We start from the raw sequence: 15,214 nt of genomic DNA on the forward strand, positions 1-15,214 counted from the left end.
TGCCATGCTTTGACTTATGAATTTTAATTGACTTTCTTCCACTTATCCAAATGACTTGAATTTTGGTATGATGATCATGTAATGAGTGCTGTTTAGCCATGATATTTCTTGGGGTTTATTGAATTATTTTTGAGTTGATTTGGATTGATTCATTCTGTTTGGTCCAATGAGCTTTCAAATTGCATGCTTTGCACTATTTGTTGTGTGAAATGAAATTGGTGTGTGATATGAATGTGAGATCACTTGGACATTGTTCTAATTTGATTGAACTTGATTTGTGCCAATTTTCATGTTCTGTTTTGAATTATTTCTCCCCCTTTGACCCTAGGCTTTGTCCTAGGGGTTTGCTTATGTTTGAGTTGTGTTTTCAGGACAAAGAGCATATGGCATTGAGGGAATTGCTTCACATTGCTTGAGTTGACTAATTGGTCAATGTTGAACTAATCTTGAGTTTTTATTGTAGGTGGTCAAAGTCATTTTGAGTGAGCTTGTGCATTGCTTGATGCATTGCTTGTGTACAATTAACTGTTGACTTGTAATTGTATGTTTGACTGTTTGAGTTGTGTACTAACTGAGCTAGATTGTTTTCAGGTACATTAGTTGCTATAGTTCATTGTGAACTTGATTTTGTTGTTGCTTGGTTGCTTAACCAATTGAGGTAGAACTCACTAACTCCATGTAGTCTGGAAGACCTGGCCTGTTACTTGGTCAGGCACCTGTCTGAAGTCCTCCTTAAGAGGCAATGCTTGTGTTTGTTTATCTTTGTGCCAAGCAGGAAAAGACCTTTGATAAGGCAATGGGCAGATACAAGAGATGTGCAATCCATATCCTGCTACTCAGTTGAGTCATCCCTTTGCTCACACAACTGGTGTTGATTGCATTGTGGATATTAACCCAAGATCCATGTTGAGTCAGTCATAAGTGTAGAAGGGTTCCCACTTTCTGAACCCACACTTCCTTTGTCTGAAGCTCTCCATGGCCAGGGATAAGAGCTGTGAGGCACACCCCTCACTTCCTATTTCATCTACTTCACCCTAACTCTCAATGTTAGGGATAAGAGCTAACATCACCCTGATACAGTTGGCTTGCTTTTGCAGCCTAACCCTTGTGTGAGCCCACTTTGTCTGTATATAGTGTGTGCTAATTGTGTATGTTTGCTTTGTTTTGATTATGCTTGCATGCTTTGCTTTGCCTGTTTAGAATAGCTTGCAGCCGGTGCAAGTTAGATAGAAAACTTAACCTAGGACCATTGTGGAATACATGATAACTATTAGGCTCGAGTCAGTCTCCCTTCTAGTTTGTCATTTCCCAGTCTCTGGTTAGGAGAAAGTTTCTCCCCTGTTCAGGGGAACTACGTTGCCCTGATCCTCATACCAGATGAGGTACGTAGGCAGGAGGTCTACGAGATCTCTCCGGGCACCCTTTTTCTTTTTGTGTGTGTTTGCTTGACAGTTGCTAGGCTCGAGTGCCAGACTCCTTAGTAACTTGTTGTGTGTTATCCTTCTTGTGTGTGTTAGGAGATGGATGTAAGCCCAGCGATTGGCATTCCGTATCCTTTTGTTGTGTGCTTGGAGTCCGATATAAGTCCAGCAATTGGCATTTGGTTTCCAGTGTGGGTTTGTTTGGTTCGGAGTCTGATGTAAGTCCAGCGATTGGCATTCAGTTTCCATGTTTTCCTGTTTGCGTGTGTTTTGTTTCGGCGTGCGTGAGCCGAACTACGGTAGCTCTGATTCTCATTCCAGATGAGATACGTAGGCATAGGATGCGATATCCTAGCGAGCCCTTTCCTCTCTTCCCCCACCTGTGTTGTTTTCAGTGTGTGTATGTGTGATGTTTGTGAGCAGTTTTAGCAACCTTGTCCTATCTTTTGAGCGTGGATCTCGTCGAGTACGACGGATGCGTAGGGGTGCTAATACCTTCCCTTTGCATAACCAACTCCCGTACCCATCTCTTTGGTCGCGAGACCATGTCTTTTCCAGGTTTACTTCGAGCGTTTCCTTTCCCTCTTTTGGGATAAATAACGCACGGTGGCGGCTCTGTTTGTTTTGTTTTAGCCCGCCGGTTGTTTTTCGCGGATGCGACAGCTGGCGACTCTGCTGGGGACTAAGAAGTTGACCTCTTGCTGGTCCATCTTCCCTAAGCGAGTCTCTCCTAGCGTTCTAGGATAGTTTAGGTTGCTTGTGTTGCTCTATTTATTGCATTTATTATTATGTTGTGTATATATTTGCATAGATACTTGCATGCATCATACTATCATTCTGCTGTCTTCTGTACAGGTGGTTCCGCTGTTTTGGGGTGGGTGTTCTGAGTGGGGCTAAAACCCAGGCCCGAGTATACACCTAGGATTAGTGTGGTCTCACGTTCCTCATTTTCTTTATCAGCATATTGTTGTAACGTGACATACCACAAGCCGGACGAGGTTCATCTGAGAGCTCTTCCTTTGTGGGGTTTTCCACTTTGGTTGGGTTACCTCTTTTGAGCTATTGACTTCGGTGACCGATCTTTCCTGGATCTTTGTTTAGACGATCTTAAGAGAGCTACAACGACACACCCGAAAGGGCAAACCCGTTGAGTATCTTGGCCCGATTGTCGAGACTATTATCCGCCTTAGGATGACCTGATTAGAATTTACCTGTGAGGGGAGGGTGATTCTTACAGATGCATGTTCAGATGGTGACTTTGATGGTGACTATTGGTTCCGTGGATCAGAGTCCTATTTATAAGTCGGATTTACGGATTTATTTCCGAGACGCCGGAATGCTGTCCGTGTTATTTATCAGTGGGGATCCGTTTATTTCAGGATTCCCCGGGCCGATTCAGAGATTGTTGTGGTCATCTGCTCAGAGATTGTCTGGTGATGATGGTGATGTATCTTTCAGTTCCGTTTATTTCGGAACCCTGAGTCGGATTTGTGGTTACATATTCCTTCAGATGGTTGTGATCAGTTCAGAGATCAGGCTTCAGTGCAACAGATGTTCAGATGACTTGGAGGATGGCAATGCATTGCATTCATTCATCAACATCATCACATTTTACATTTATCTGCATCTAACACATGTTTATCCATATGCAGGGACATTTTGATCGAGATCCTGGTTGAGAGACTTCTTTGCTCAGACATGAGGACCGGTTTGAAAGATGATGTCGTCTACAGTTTCTTCGACAAAGAGATTGGTGTGCTGAGAGATATGATAACACTGATTACACCCGACCATGTGGGGATGTTCCGTGAGGCATACGGTGGTATTTTGAAGTTGGTTTTCAGGCTTACTGATTCAGATAAGAGTGCCATCCATACTCTTCTCCAGTTCTATGACCCGGGTTTGAGATGCTTCGTGTTCCCGGATTATTTGTTGGGACCTCTGATGGAGGACTATGCTAGCATCTTGGATATTCAGATCCTAGATCAGATTCCTTTCTGTGCCGCTAAGGTGGAGCCCGATGTTATGGAGATTTCTCGTGCTCTTTATTTGAGCCCGGAGGTGACCAAGGGGGGTTTGAAGGAGAAGGGAAAATTACCTGGTTTTCATTTGAGTTTCTTGGAGGCTAAGGCCAAGGAACATGCTGCTGAGGGTAGTTGGAAGACGGTCTGTGCCTTGATTGCTGTGAGCATTTATGGGACCATCTTGTTTCCTAATCAGAAGAACTTCGTGGACCTTAATGCTATCAGATTGTTTATACAGAGGAATCCTATTCCTACTCTGGTTGGAGATGTCTATTACTCGATCCATAATCGGAACGAGAAGCGGCGTGGGGGTTTGATCAGGTGTTGTGCTCAGCTATTGCACAAATGGTTCATGGGGTATTTGCCTTCCAGAGGTGTTTTTGTCGCTCTTGATCCTACGGTCAAGTGGTCAGTCAGGTTGATGGGTTTGCGAGCCACTGATATAGCTTGGACTCACAATGGTATGGCTGGACGAGATTTCATCTACAGTTGTGGGAGTTTTCCCAATGTGCCTCTTGTAGGAGTTCAGGGTTGCATTAATTACAATCCAACGCTTCTTAGGAGACAGATGGGGTTTGCTATGGAGGTTCCTCCTCTCGAGCGCGAGATTCAGGAGTCTTTCTATTTCCCGGCTGAGGGTAATCTGACACGGTTGAGGCAAGTGTCTGGGGCATGGCGAAATATTCAGAGGAAGGGCAAGGTTCCTTTTGGCAAGGTCAACAACATGTCTTTTCCTCCATTTGATGATTGGCTTAGGAAGAGGATAGAGCTCACACATCTACCATTTCCGGGAGGTGATCCTTGGTGTCCTATGAATGAGGGTCCGCATTCTTCTGTCAGTATGGAAGAATTCCTTGAGATGAAGAAAGCCAGAGATCAACTGCAAGCGGAGAAGACTAAGTTGGAGATGAGTATTGCTAGAGTCCAAATGGCTAATCAGGAGATCAGAGTGAGGATGGAAGATCAGGATAAGAGACATGCTCTTATGGTGAAGCGCTTTGAGACAGACACCGCTTATTATGGCAAGGTCAGCCAAGCTTTGGAGTCGTCCACAAGGGAGCACGACATCACCAAGGAGAGGTTGGCTAGAGCTTCGAAGGTCATTGAGGATGAGAAGAAGAGGCAAATCCTTGTGAGGGATCAGAGGGAGGACAGAGTCAGAACCCTTATTGCCGAATGGGAAGAAAAGCTGAAGACTAAGGAAGCGGAGAACGTGAAGATCATTGCTGAGAGAGATCACTACATTGCAGAGAGAGATCATTACTTTAGACAGATGAAGATTCACCAGAAGGAGATAGGGAGATTGCAACAGGAGAACACTGAGCTCAGGTTTGCCGTGAAGTTTACCAAGATGGTAGATGATGCAGAGCCGTCTGCGGGACCTTCTTCAGTATAGCCTCTTGTTATCATTTGTGTTGGATTACCGTCAGGCCTGTTGACGGAATTCACTTGCTTGTATTTCCTTCCTGATTCTGGAGATTTGTAGATGACTTGTATCAGCTTGATGTATGACTCTTGCACTTATGGTGCACTTTTGATATACAGTGGTTGTTTTCACTCAGTGATTGATCTTCAAGCTTTATTTGCTTTCCTGTATGCACTCACACAGCACACACATGGTTGGGTGGTATTATGCTAAATCATATATATCTGATTTGTAGGATGAAACCAAATGATGAATGTCAGGATATTGCTGCCGGATTATTATCTGTCTCGATGAACCCAGGATCGAAAAGACAGAGTGTTCCTCATATGGATAGACATTGCATTCATGCATAATCATAATAACTTGTCTTTTGTTTTGCAGGTGTCAGTTTCTAACATGTTTGATTAACACAGGAATGATGAATCTACCCAACGCCGACGTTCTCAACCTGAAAGAGAAGATAGGTGAGTTGTTCAACATCATGCAAGGGATCGCCGTGGGGCAGAAAGCAATCGCTGAGAGGTTGGAGAGGATTGAAAAGTGGCTGAGAATGGGTGAAACCCAGGGAGATACTCTGTCGTCTAGAGTAAAGCAGCCCTCTGGCAGTATTCAGCACAAGAAGGAGGTTGAATCGAGTGATGTGCATGCCAAGAGGGGTAAGGATCGTTATCACCCGTACATTGCTGCGGTAACTATTCCTGCTGGTAACTCATCTGTACTACAGCAACGGCAGTCACCTCCACAGAGAACACAGAAAGCTGGGTGCCAGGTGAGAAGAAGGACGACAGATCGTCATTTTAATAAGCCGCCCGTGACTTATGCCTCTATGTTTAAAAGGTTGATGGATCTCGGGTTGGTGCAGCCAAGGACATTGGTTCTAGGGAAGCCGGATCAGAGGCTTGCAAGTTATGATGAGAATGTCAGGTGCGAGTTCCATGCTGGGGCACCCGGACATCACATTGAGGGGTGTAAAGCTTTTAAGCATGTCGTTCAAGATTTGGTGGATTCTAAGGCAATCGATTTTGCACGGATGTCGGATGTTAATACTAACCCCATGCTGATGCATGGCCCTATGGGGGTGAATGTGATGTCCAAAGACGAGAGGAAAATGGATGAAACGAACGAGGATCAGTTAAAGATTCCAATGTTTGTGGTCCAGAAACATCTGAGGAAGAGTGGGGCTTTCCCTGGTGTTGATAACTATTGTGCGGCTGTCGCCACAAATGGGCGTGCAATGATGAGGGAAACAATTCAAGGAATGATTGAAGTAGGAATGGACGATGTAAGATGTAAAGCACCCAGTCTGGCAGTTGAAACCGTCAAGGTGGAGAACGCCAGTCTTGCTGAGAAAGAGAAAAAGCTGTCCATTTCTTCTTACAAATAAGCCCTAGAAGTGGTGAAGAATAGAGAGGCCCAAGGTTGGGGAAAAATCATAGACATTGTGGTGAAGGCGGATATGTTTGGGGTTGGCTATCAGCCAGATCAAGACTCGTCTGAGCAAAACAGAGGACGTCGTCCGCTGTTCACATTCATCAGTGCTGGAATGCTAGATCCAGGTCATGATGGTGCGGTGGGTAAAGAAACTGACAGTGACTGGGAGATTGATCAATGGATAAAATCGTGCGTACCAGGAACCTGGAGGGCCTAACAGATCATCATTGTCACTCATCCGGAAGAGTAATATTTTCTGTTTTCAATTTTATTTGCATGGAAGCCACACGTTTTGCCCGAAACGTAATGGTTCATTGTAAGGGCCATCTCATATGTTTCATTGTGCAACGTTTTGCATCATTAATAAATGGATGTTTTTCAATTAAAAGCGGTGTTCCCTGTTTTTCATTTATTTTTGCAGTTTAAAACAAATAAAAATGGCAATGTTTGTTTTCATTTTTCCTTTTTTGATTTGTCTCGTTCTGACTTCGAAAAATAATTCTCTGGATCTCATTGATAACAATTTGGTTACACCTCATATGACTTCGACAATCCGATCTATCATGCCAAAGAAGAAGGCGAAGAAGATTGTGATCTGCTGGAATTAGCCAGGTTGTTGAAATAAGAGGAGAAGGTGATTCAGCTGCACGAAGGGCGAGTTTGAGCTTGTTAACCTGTATACTGCCGAGGTCAGAAAGGAAGTAAAAATTGGGGCCGCTTCAGAGGCGAGTCGAAAGCAGAATGGTAGCCCTGTTGAAAGAACATGTGGATACCTTCGCCTGGTCGTGTCAGGATATGCCAGGGTCGGATACCGATGTCGTTGTGCACAAGCTACCATGGAAGGAGACTGTCCTCTAGAGAAGCGGAACGCCGGTGCCATGTATCAGGGTGACTTTGTTTCATGATATGATTCATCATGAAATTGAATGTTATGTTGATGATATGATAGCAAAGTCCCAAACAGAAGAGGGGCATCTGGTAGATCTGGCCAAGCTGAGGGGACCAGTTGAGATAATTCAAACTGAGGATGAAGTCGGATGAGTGCACTATCAGAGTGCGGGCCGGTTAGTTGTTGGGGCTTATTGTGAGCGGAAAAGAGGAATCGAGGTTGATCCTGCTAAAAAAAAATAAAAATAAAAAATAAAGTAAAATAAAAATAGAAAGAAAAACAAGAAGTGCCTGAACCGAGAACAGAGAAAGAGGTTCGTGGTCTATTAGGTAGATTGAACTACATGTCATGGTTCACATCTCCTCTAACAGCCACGTGTGAACCCATATTCAAGATGTTGAAAAGAAAAGATCAAACGGTCAGGTGGAATGAGGATTGCCAAGGGGCATTGAGAGATAAAAGAATGAGTTGCAGGAACCTCTGATTTTGATACCTCCTGTGGAAGGAGCAATTGTTAATTCTGTACTGGACGACCTTCGAGGGGTCTACGAGGTGTATTGGGTCAGCATGACGAGTCTTGTCGAAAAGAGCATGCAATTTACCTTGGCAAAAAGTTTACCGACCGTGAAACAATACATTCACTGCTCGAGAAAACTTGTTGTACTTTGGCATAGGCTGCTCGCCGACTGAGACAGTATATGCTGGTTCATACCACTTTGTGGATTTCAAGATGGATCCGATCAGGTATGTATTTGGGAAGCCAATATTGAGAAGCCAGCATTGACCGGACGGGTTGCGAGAGGGCAAATGATTTTGATTGAATACGATATTCAGTATACCTCTCAGAAAGTAATCAAGGGGAGTGTATTGTCTGATTACCTCGCCCAATAACCCGTGGAGGATTATCAACCGAGGAAGTTTGAGTTCCCTGATGAGGACATCTCGAGGTGCTCAAATCGAAAGATTATGAGGAACCGATCCCGGAGGAGGGGCCTGACCCTGAATCCGAACGGATTCTGATGTCTGATGGGGTTAATGTGGATGAGTTAGTATCATTTTGGTTACGCCAAAGGGATACCACGTTCCTTTTGTTGCCCGGCTAACGATCGAATGCACCAGCAAGGGTGGCTGAGTACGAAGCTTGTATACTGGGTATCGATCTTCGGTGCATACATCTACTGGGGCAACACCTTTCTCGCTCGTGTATGGAATGGAAGCCGTGCTACCGGTTGAGGTCCAGATTCCCTCTTTGAGAGTCCTGATGGACGTGAAGCTGCAAGAGGCTGAATGGGTAAGGACCCGGTATGAAGAATTAAGCCTGATTGAGGAAAAGAGGCTGGCGGCCATCTGTCATGGGCAGTTGTACCAGCAGCGGATGAAGCGTGTTTTGACCGAAAGGTACGACCTCGGGTATATCACGTAGGTGATATGGTGCTGAAAAAGATCCTTCCTCCTCAAAACGATCGAAGGGGCAAATGGACACCCAATTATGAAGGTCCATTCGTGGTCAAGAAGATCTTCTCTGGCGGAGTCTTGTTGTTAACGACCATGGATGGTGAGGATTTTCCATCCCCTGTGAATGCGGACGCAGTTAAAAAATACTTCGTATAAAGAGAGCCGCTGGACGAAAAGAATAAAATAGTCCAAGCAAAAAAGGGCATCCCGGCGAACCGAAAAAAACAGAAAGAAAAGGTTCGGGCAAAAATTAGGGATAAAATGAAAAATTGTACACCCGGCAAGTCGAAAACCTGAAAAGGCGACTTGGGCAAAAAAGGGTATCCCGGTGGACTGAAAACCCGAAAGGGCGGTCCAGGCAAAAGAGGGATTGAAACGAACAACTGCGTCTGGCATGATCGTTTGTACTTTGGTTAAGGCACCAGGATAATCCCCGGCAGGGATCAGTCAGAAACGTCTTTTTCAGAAGGCAGAAGGCACGGAGAGTCTGAGGACATATGGGGTGTAACCGAGTTGGAACTCGATGAGATCGCGGTTTCACATTGCCATTAGGATAGATTTTCCTTTTGTGCGCAATTACCTCTTTTCAGGAATTGCTTCCTTTGTATTGCTCATTCATGAGCCACACTTTTTCAATCAATAAAATGCATGTTCAGTCAAATAATTTTGTTTTTGTCTTTCATTTCCGCTTTGATTGCAAAAACATCCAATTGTTTGTGATAAAGAATCTTGCATTTTAAGACATACAGGTCCCTTCTTGTGCATGCTTATAAGATTGAAACCTGAAATCTTATTCGGAAGGTTGAGTGACCTAGGTGTTGAAATCTTGACACACCTGGGGCACGTTTTTATCTAACGATCTCTTTTGCAGGTACTGTTAGATATTTTCACTCACTTGCAGGTCGTGATGTGGAAGCTTTTGATAAAACAATCCCCACGGAGTCCAATCAGGGACGAATGAATTAAAGAATGGTGAAAAAGACGGCGAGACGTACGACGATCCTTAGAATTAATCAAGAAGACTCTTCAAAGTCTGAAGATTGGAAAGTCTGTATAAATCCCAGGAGTTCGTTCTCCGTCGAGTACGGAGCGGTTGAGAGTACAAGGTGATGAATCAGAAAAGTCCAGACAAGTCTGGGAGTTCTCAAAATTGGAAAGTTGACATTGGATTTGGATGGTGAATACCATGATTCGACGAGTCGACCGGTGTTCGGTACCAGACTTTCCTCATCTCCCCAAGCAGAGTCGGGAGAACTAATTCCCCAGCAGATTCAAGGTCTGTGACTTCCCTAGCAGGGTCCGGATGGTTATCCCCCAGCAGGTTGGAGATCGGTGTTTCCTCGGCAGCCAGGCCCGAAGGTTGCTATTTCCCAGCGGAGGTGTCTGTGGGTGTTGGGTTCTCCATGCAGAGACGGGATTGTTGTATCCCCAGCAAGTCGGAGACCGTTGTTATCCCCACAGAGTATGTTGGTGGTTTATTCCCCAGCGAAGTTCCCAGGCGGATCGGGTGCAAAGGAGGTTATCCCCAACAAGGGTTGCCTTTTTCCCAGCAGCAAGGCTATTCCCCAACAGGGTGGAGATTGGAGTGTTGACGAGTCCCTCAGCAGAGTGCCTCGAGCTCCCCAGAAGAGTCCCTTGAGGGGGATACTTTTTATGCATTCATCATGTAGATAAGCATAGCATATCGCATAAAAAAAGGAAAAATAATAATAAATCGCATAGCATTTCCATGATTATGGAGCATTACGTTAAAAAAAAATCATGCATCATCATTGCAAGCATACGCTAGTCTCAAGCCGTGGTTACCGTTTGAGATTTGGTTTTGCCAGTGGGTGAAGATGCTACTCAAACCGTGGTTACCGTTTGAGGAGTGGTTTCGCTAGTTGGGAAATCATCAGCATTGCAAGCATAAGTTAACCCTAAGCTGTGGTTACCATCATGACGCGATCAGCGCGATTCAAGCCGTGGTTACCGCTTGAGATTTGGTTTCACCGGATGGTGAAGATGTTACTCGGATGAGTTTAACATCATGACGCGATCAACGCGATTCAAGTCGTGGTTACTGCTTGAGATTTGGTTTCACCGGATGGTGAAGATGTTAATCGGATGAGTTTAACATCATGACGCGATCAGCGCGATTCAAGCCGTGGTTACCGCTTGAGATTTGGTTTCACCGGATGGTGAAGATGTTGCTCTGAGGAGTTTAGCATCATAACGTCAGATCAACAATGTTCCTCAGTAGTGCGATACTAGAGGAAACTTTTCTGTAAGACAGAGATGGAAATAAAATCAAAGGACGTTATGCGATCAGCGCGAAAATACAGTTTAAACGGAGAAAAGGAAATGTTGAGGCATTTTCTGGAGAGCGGGGTTCAAATGGAGATTGGAGTTGAAGATTATGTCCGGGATGAGGTCCTCAGGATTATCTTCTGTTCATGTGTCGCCTTAGACTTTGGCTGAGGCCAACAGAGGTCGTTATGGGTGTCTTCTGAGGAAGAGATGCACATGTTACCTTCCTGTTGTGAAGGTGTACCCTCTGATATGTCGCCATCAGAGTGGTGTTTTGGTGATTATTTCCGACGTTGCCAGCGGAATTATCACAAGAAAGTGGAGAGCGGGGTTCAAATGGAGAAAAGGAAGTGTTGAGGCATTTTCTGGAGAACGGGGTTCAAATGGAGAAAGGGAGACACGAGGTGTTTTCTGGAGAACGGGGTTCACAATGGCGATCACAAGTTATCGTCAGGCGACTGGGGTTCAAATGGAGAATGGGGTTCATTATTGGCAAACAAGATGTCGGGGTTCAAATGCGGTGATCTGGGATCATTCGCGCGAAAGAAAATTCGGGGTTCAAGAAAAAGTAAAAAAATAAATAATAAATCCCCAGCGGATGTGGTGTTCAGGCCATGGTCAACCCTGTGTTACCATTTATTTTGGTATACAGGTCGACATTCTGTTTCGGTGATCAGGCCGACTTTCTCCGTACCAGACGGGTTCTTCTGTTGAAGATTGTTTCTTTGCCGATTCTGACAAGCAGTGTTAATTACTTTCCCATCAGAGTGCAAATTGTTCGTCTGTTCTTGGTATTCAATCACTCTTCACCCTGATCATCTGAAAGCCGAGGCTGTTCATATCGACAGGTTCACAGTGGATTGAATAGGGGCAGCTGTAACACCTCAAAATTTGCCCTCCTCTCTTGGGACTAGCTTAACATATTGCATTTCATTCTTAGGACATTAGGCATTGCATCTTTGCATATCATGTGGCAACTCAGGCAAGCCATCCTCCTGAGTCTGGGTCAGAAGATGAAGAGGTTAAAAGATTCAAGCCTAAGGGTTTCATGGGTTGATCACTAACCATCTGAGGGTGTGTGCTTCAAATTAGGGTTTCTTGGTTCCTCAAGGAGATTGATCATTATCTTGTGGGAAGTGGTACATCACCATCATCATGGTCTTATCATCACCAAAGGATTCATTATTCATGATCAGTTCCTTGAGATTAGGGTTTTGACCTTTGGTCAACCCTAATCAATTGTATTGTGCCAATCAGGGTTTGTTAAGGAGATGAGGTCTTCATTGAGATGAGAGATCATTCTATGGTTTATGGAGCTTGTGGAAGCTAGGGGTTCATGTTTGAGCCATCTCATCAGGAGTTTGAGGCTCAAGTTCATCAGTGCATAGTCAATTCATCTATCAATCAACAAAAGTCAACCAAAGGTCAACTGATGGATTTGGAGGTGGGAGAGGGTTAGAGACACTTCATTCATGTCCAAACAAGTTTCATTTTACATTTCAAACATCAACAATGAAGAAAATAAAGTCAGATGAAAACTTTCCAAAAATAGAAAGTGACTTGTAATTCAAAATTGCCAAAAATGGAAAGGTCTTCTCCTTAAAATTACATGTCCAAAAATGCTTCAAATGAAATTTTGTCCAACATGAAAGTTGAAGATCTTGCTATCACCTTTCTAAAAAGTCCAAGAACATGAATTTCTCATTTGTGGTTGGCAAGATATGATCAAATCATTGTCCATGGAATTTGAACTTCAACAAGGCATAACTTTTGCATCAAAAGGCCAATTCATGTGGTTATTTTTGGAGCAATTTTCTCTTGATGTGCACTATCATATTCATGCATCACATTTCATCAAAAATCATCACAAAATTATTGCATTTTCCATGTGATTTGAATTGGAATTTTGGTGGGAAAAGTTGAAGTTGAAAAACAAGCATTGCATTCACTTGGTTTCACTTGCATTTGCTTCCAAAACCATTTTGCAAGTGAATTGGACTGAAATTCGTGCACTGTTACATCATTCCATGCACATGAGGGGTGAATGGCAAATTTGGCATAACACTTGCATTTTCATTAATCATTCACATTTGGCTAATTGGGATTAAGAAAATGATTAACAGCACATATATAAGACTAATTCCAACTGTTTTCTAATTAATCATAACGGAATTGAGATCTAGATCTAGAAATCCAAAAATTCTTCAACTTCTTCTCTCAACTTTTCTCCATTTTTCTTCACAAGCCTTGCTATTTCCTTGATCAAATCATCATCAAGAGGCATAATTGAGTTGAATTGTAGCAAGATTCGAAGGATTTGGTGCTGAATTTGGAACTGTTGCAAGTGTGTTCATCCATGGCAGTTTGATTTTCTGGACTTCTCGTGCACAATCAACACTCAAACCTTGCTTCATTCATGCATATGAGAGCTGAGGATTTGCTGTTTTTGCTTGCCAAGGCCTGAAACAACCTATTTCAACTCTGCCATCCAATCAAGGTGAGATTTAGACTTGCTTAATTCTTGAAATCAATGGATGCTTTTGGTAGATCTTTGAGTGTAGGTCATGCTGCAATTTGAATCGTTGAATTTCGTTGAGAAATGAACGAGTTATATTGATTAGAAATTTCATGCATGAATATGTTTCCCTTCGAATCTTTGGATCTAGGAAGAATTAGGTTAAAATGATTAGTGATTCGTGTTGCTGGTTGAAAGATGAACACGGTGATGTAAAGTTTGTCAAAATCTGGTACAATTGTTCTTGGACGTATGAATGTGTGATGAACCCGTATGAACTTAGGGTTTTTGAGCCCAGAATGCACTTTGATCCACATCAGCGCTACTTTGCATGCGATGGGATGTTATTTGGCCATGCAGTGGACCACGTGTCCAGGTCCACTCAAGCGCGCGCTGGATTTCAAATAGTCCCTCCCTTCGATTCCGAGCGAGGGACAATCCAAACCTTGCCATTTGTTTTTTTTTACTTTAGGCCATGTTGTTCATGTATGCTTCCATGTGGTTTTTAATTTTTTTTCTCCAATTGAAAAATTCATAACTCTAAAAATAATAATCCAATTCACATGAGATTTTTTCCATTGTGTTCATTATGATCTCTAAATTTTTTTTGATTATTTTTACAAAAATTTGAAGGTGAGAAAAACAAGAAAGGGGGGTTTGAATTGTTTGAAAAATAAGCGCTTTTGCAAAATGAAATCACACAATGATTTTATACTGGTTCGCTTATAACACAAAGCTACTCCAGTCCACCCGGCCAAGGTGATTTCGCCTTCAACAAGGACTTAATCCACTAATCTTGAAAGATTACAAACAACCCCTAAGAGAAAAGAAAATCTCTTAGTCCTCTCAAGTCTACAGACTACAAAGAGTCACTTGAGGAAATCAAATAAAAATAGATACAAGATGTGTAATCTAGAGTGCTTCTAAGAAAGCAAGTATTACAAACTTAAGAACAAATTTTTCACTTGATAAGCAAAAGCTTAGTGAAAATCTTTGAAGAACAAAGATGTTTTTCTTGAGCGTGATATGATTTCAGTATAGTTTTGGCTAGTGATTTCTTCGTGTATACTGAATGAGATTTCTTCTCTTATTTATAGGAGTTGAAGTAGAGTTGAAGTGGCGTTGAATCTGTTGGATATTGAGATGTAGTTACGCCATTCCATTAATAGCTTCTGCAGTAGACTTTTTCACTTAGAAGTGACTACTTACCACAATTAGTATCTTCTCTCTTGGAAGTGGAGATTAACGTCTCTTTCTAATTGAGGAAATCCATTTGCAGAACTTTAACTTGGCTTAAACGTTACTTCATCATGATTAACAATTCTGATTAGAGTCTTTGTGTATCTGGAGAAACTGGCTTCTGATGTTATCTCTTGAAAGTTCAGATGGCGCTGATAACTTCAGAATTTACAGAAGACATTTGTTCAGAGTCAGAGCTTCTAGACTTTACTTCATGTTCAGATGCTTCTGATACTTGAGATTTTGCATCTGATCTTGTTTTGCATCTGATGACATCATCAGATTTATTTCTTCTTTCTTTAGAACCCTGCACACTTAGAAACTTTTCGTTAGGGTGCCATTTTTGGTTTCATCCTTTGTTATCATCAAAATCATGGAATCTATTGTAGAACTATTTTTGTTCTTCACACAGAGCATCTGAAGAAAACTTCAGTTTAGGTAGGCCTCTGACTAACTCAAGTTTAGTTAGCTGAGAAAGTTTCCTCATGCTAATGTGGCCTAAGCGTCTATGCCATACCCATTGCT

The sequence above is a fragment of the Lathyrus oleraceus genome, chromosome 5 (assembly GCF_024323335.1).
Source record: "Lathyrus oleraceus cultivar Zhongwan6 chromosome 5, CAAS_Psat_ZW6_1.0, whole genome shotgun sequence".
Taxonomy (NCBI): Eukaryota; Viridiplantae; Streptophyta; class Magnoliopsida; order Fabales; family Fabaceae; genus Lathyrus; species Lathyrus oleraceus.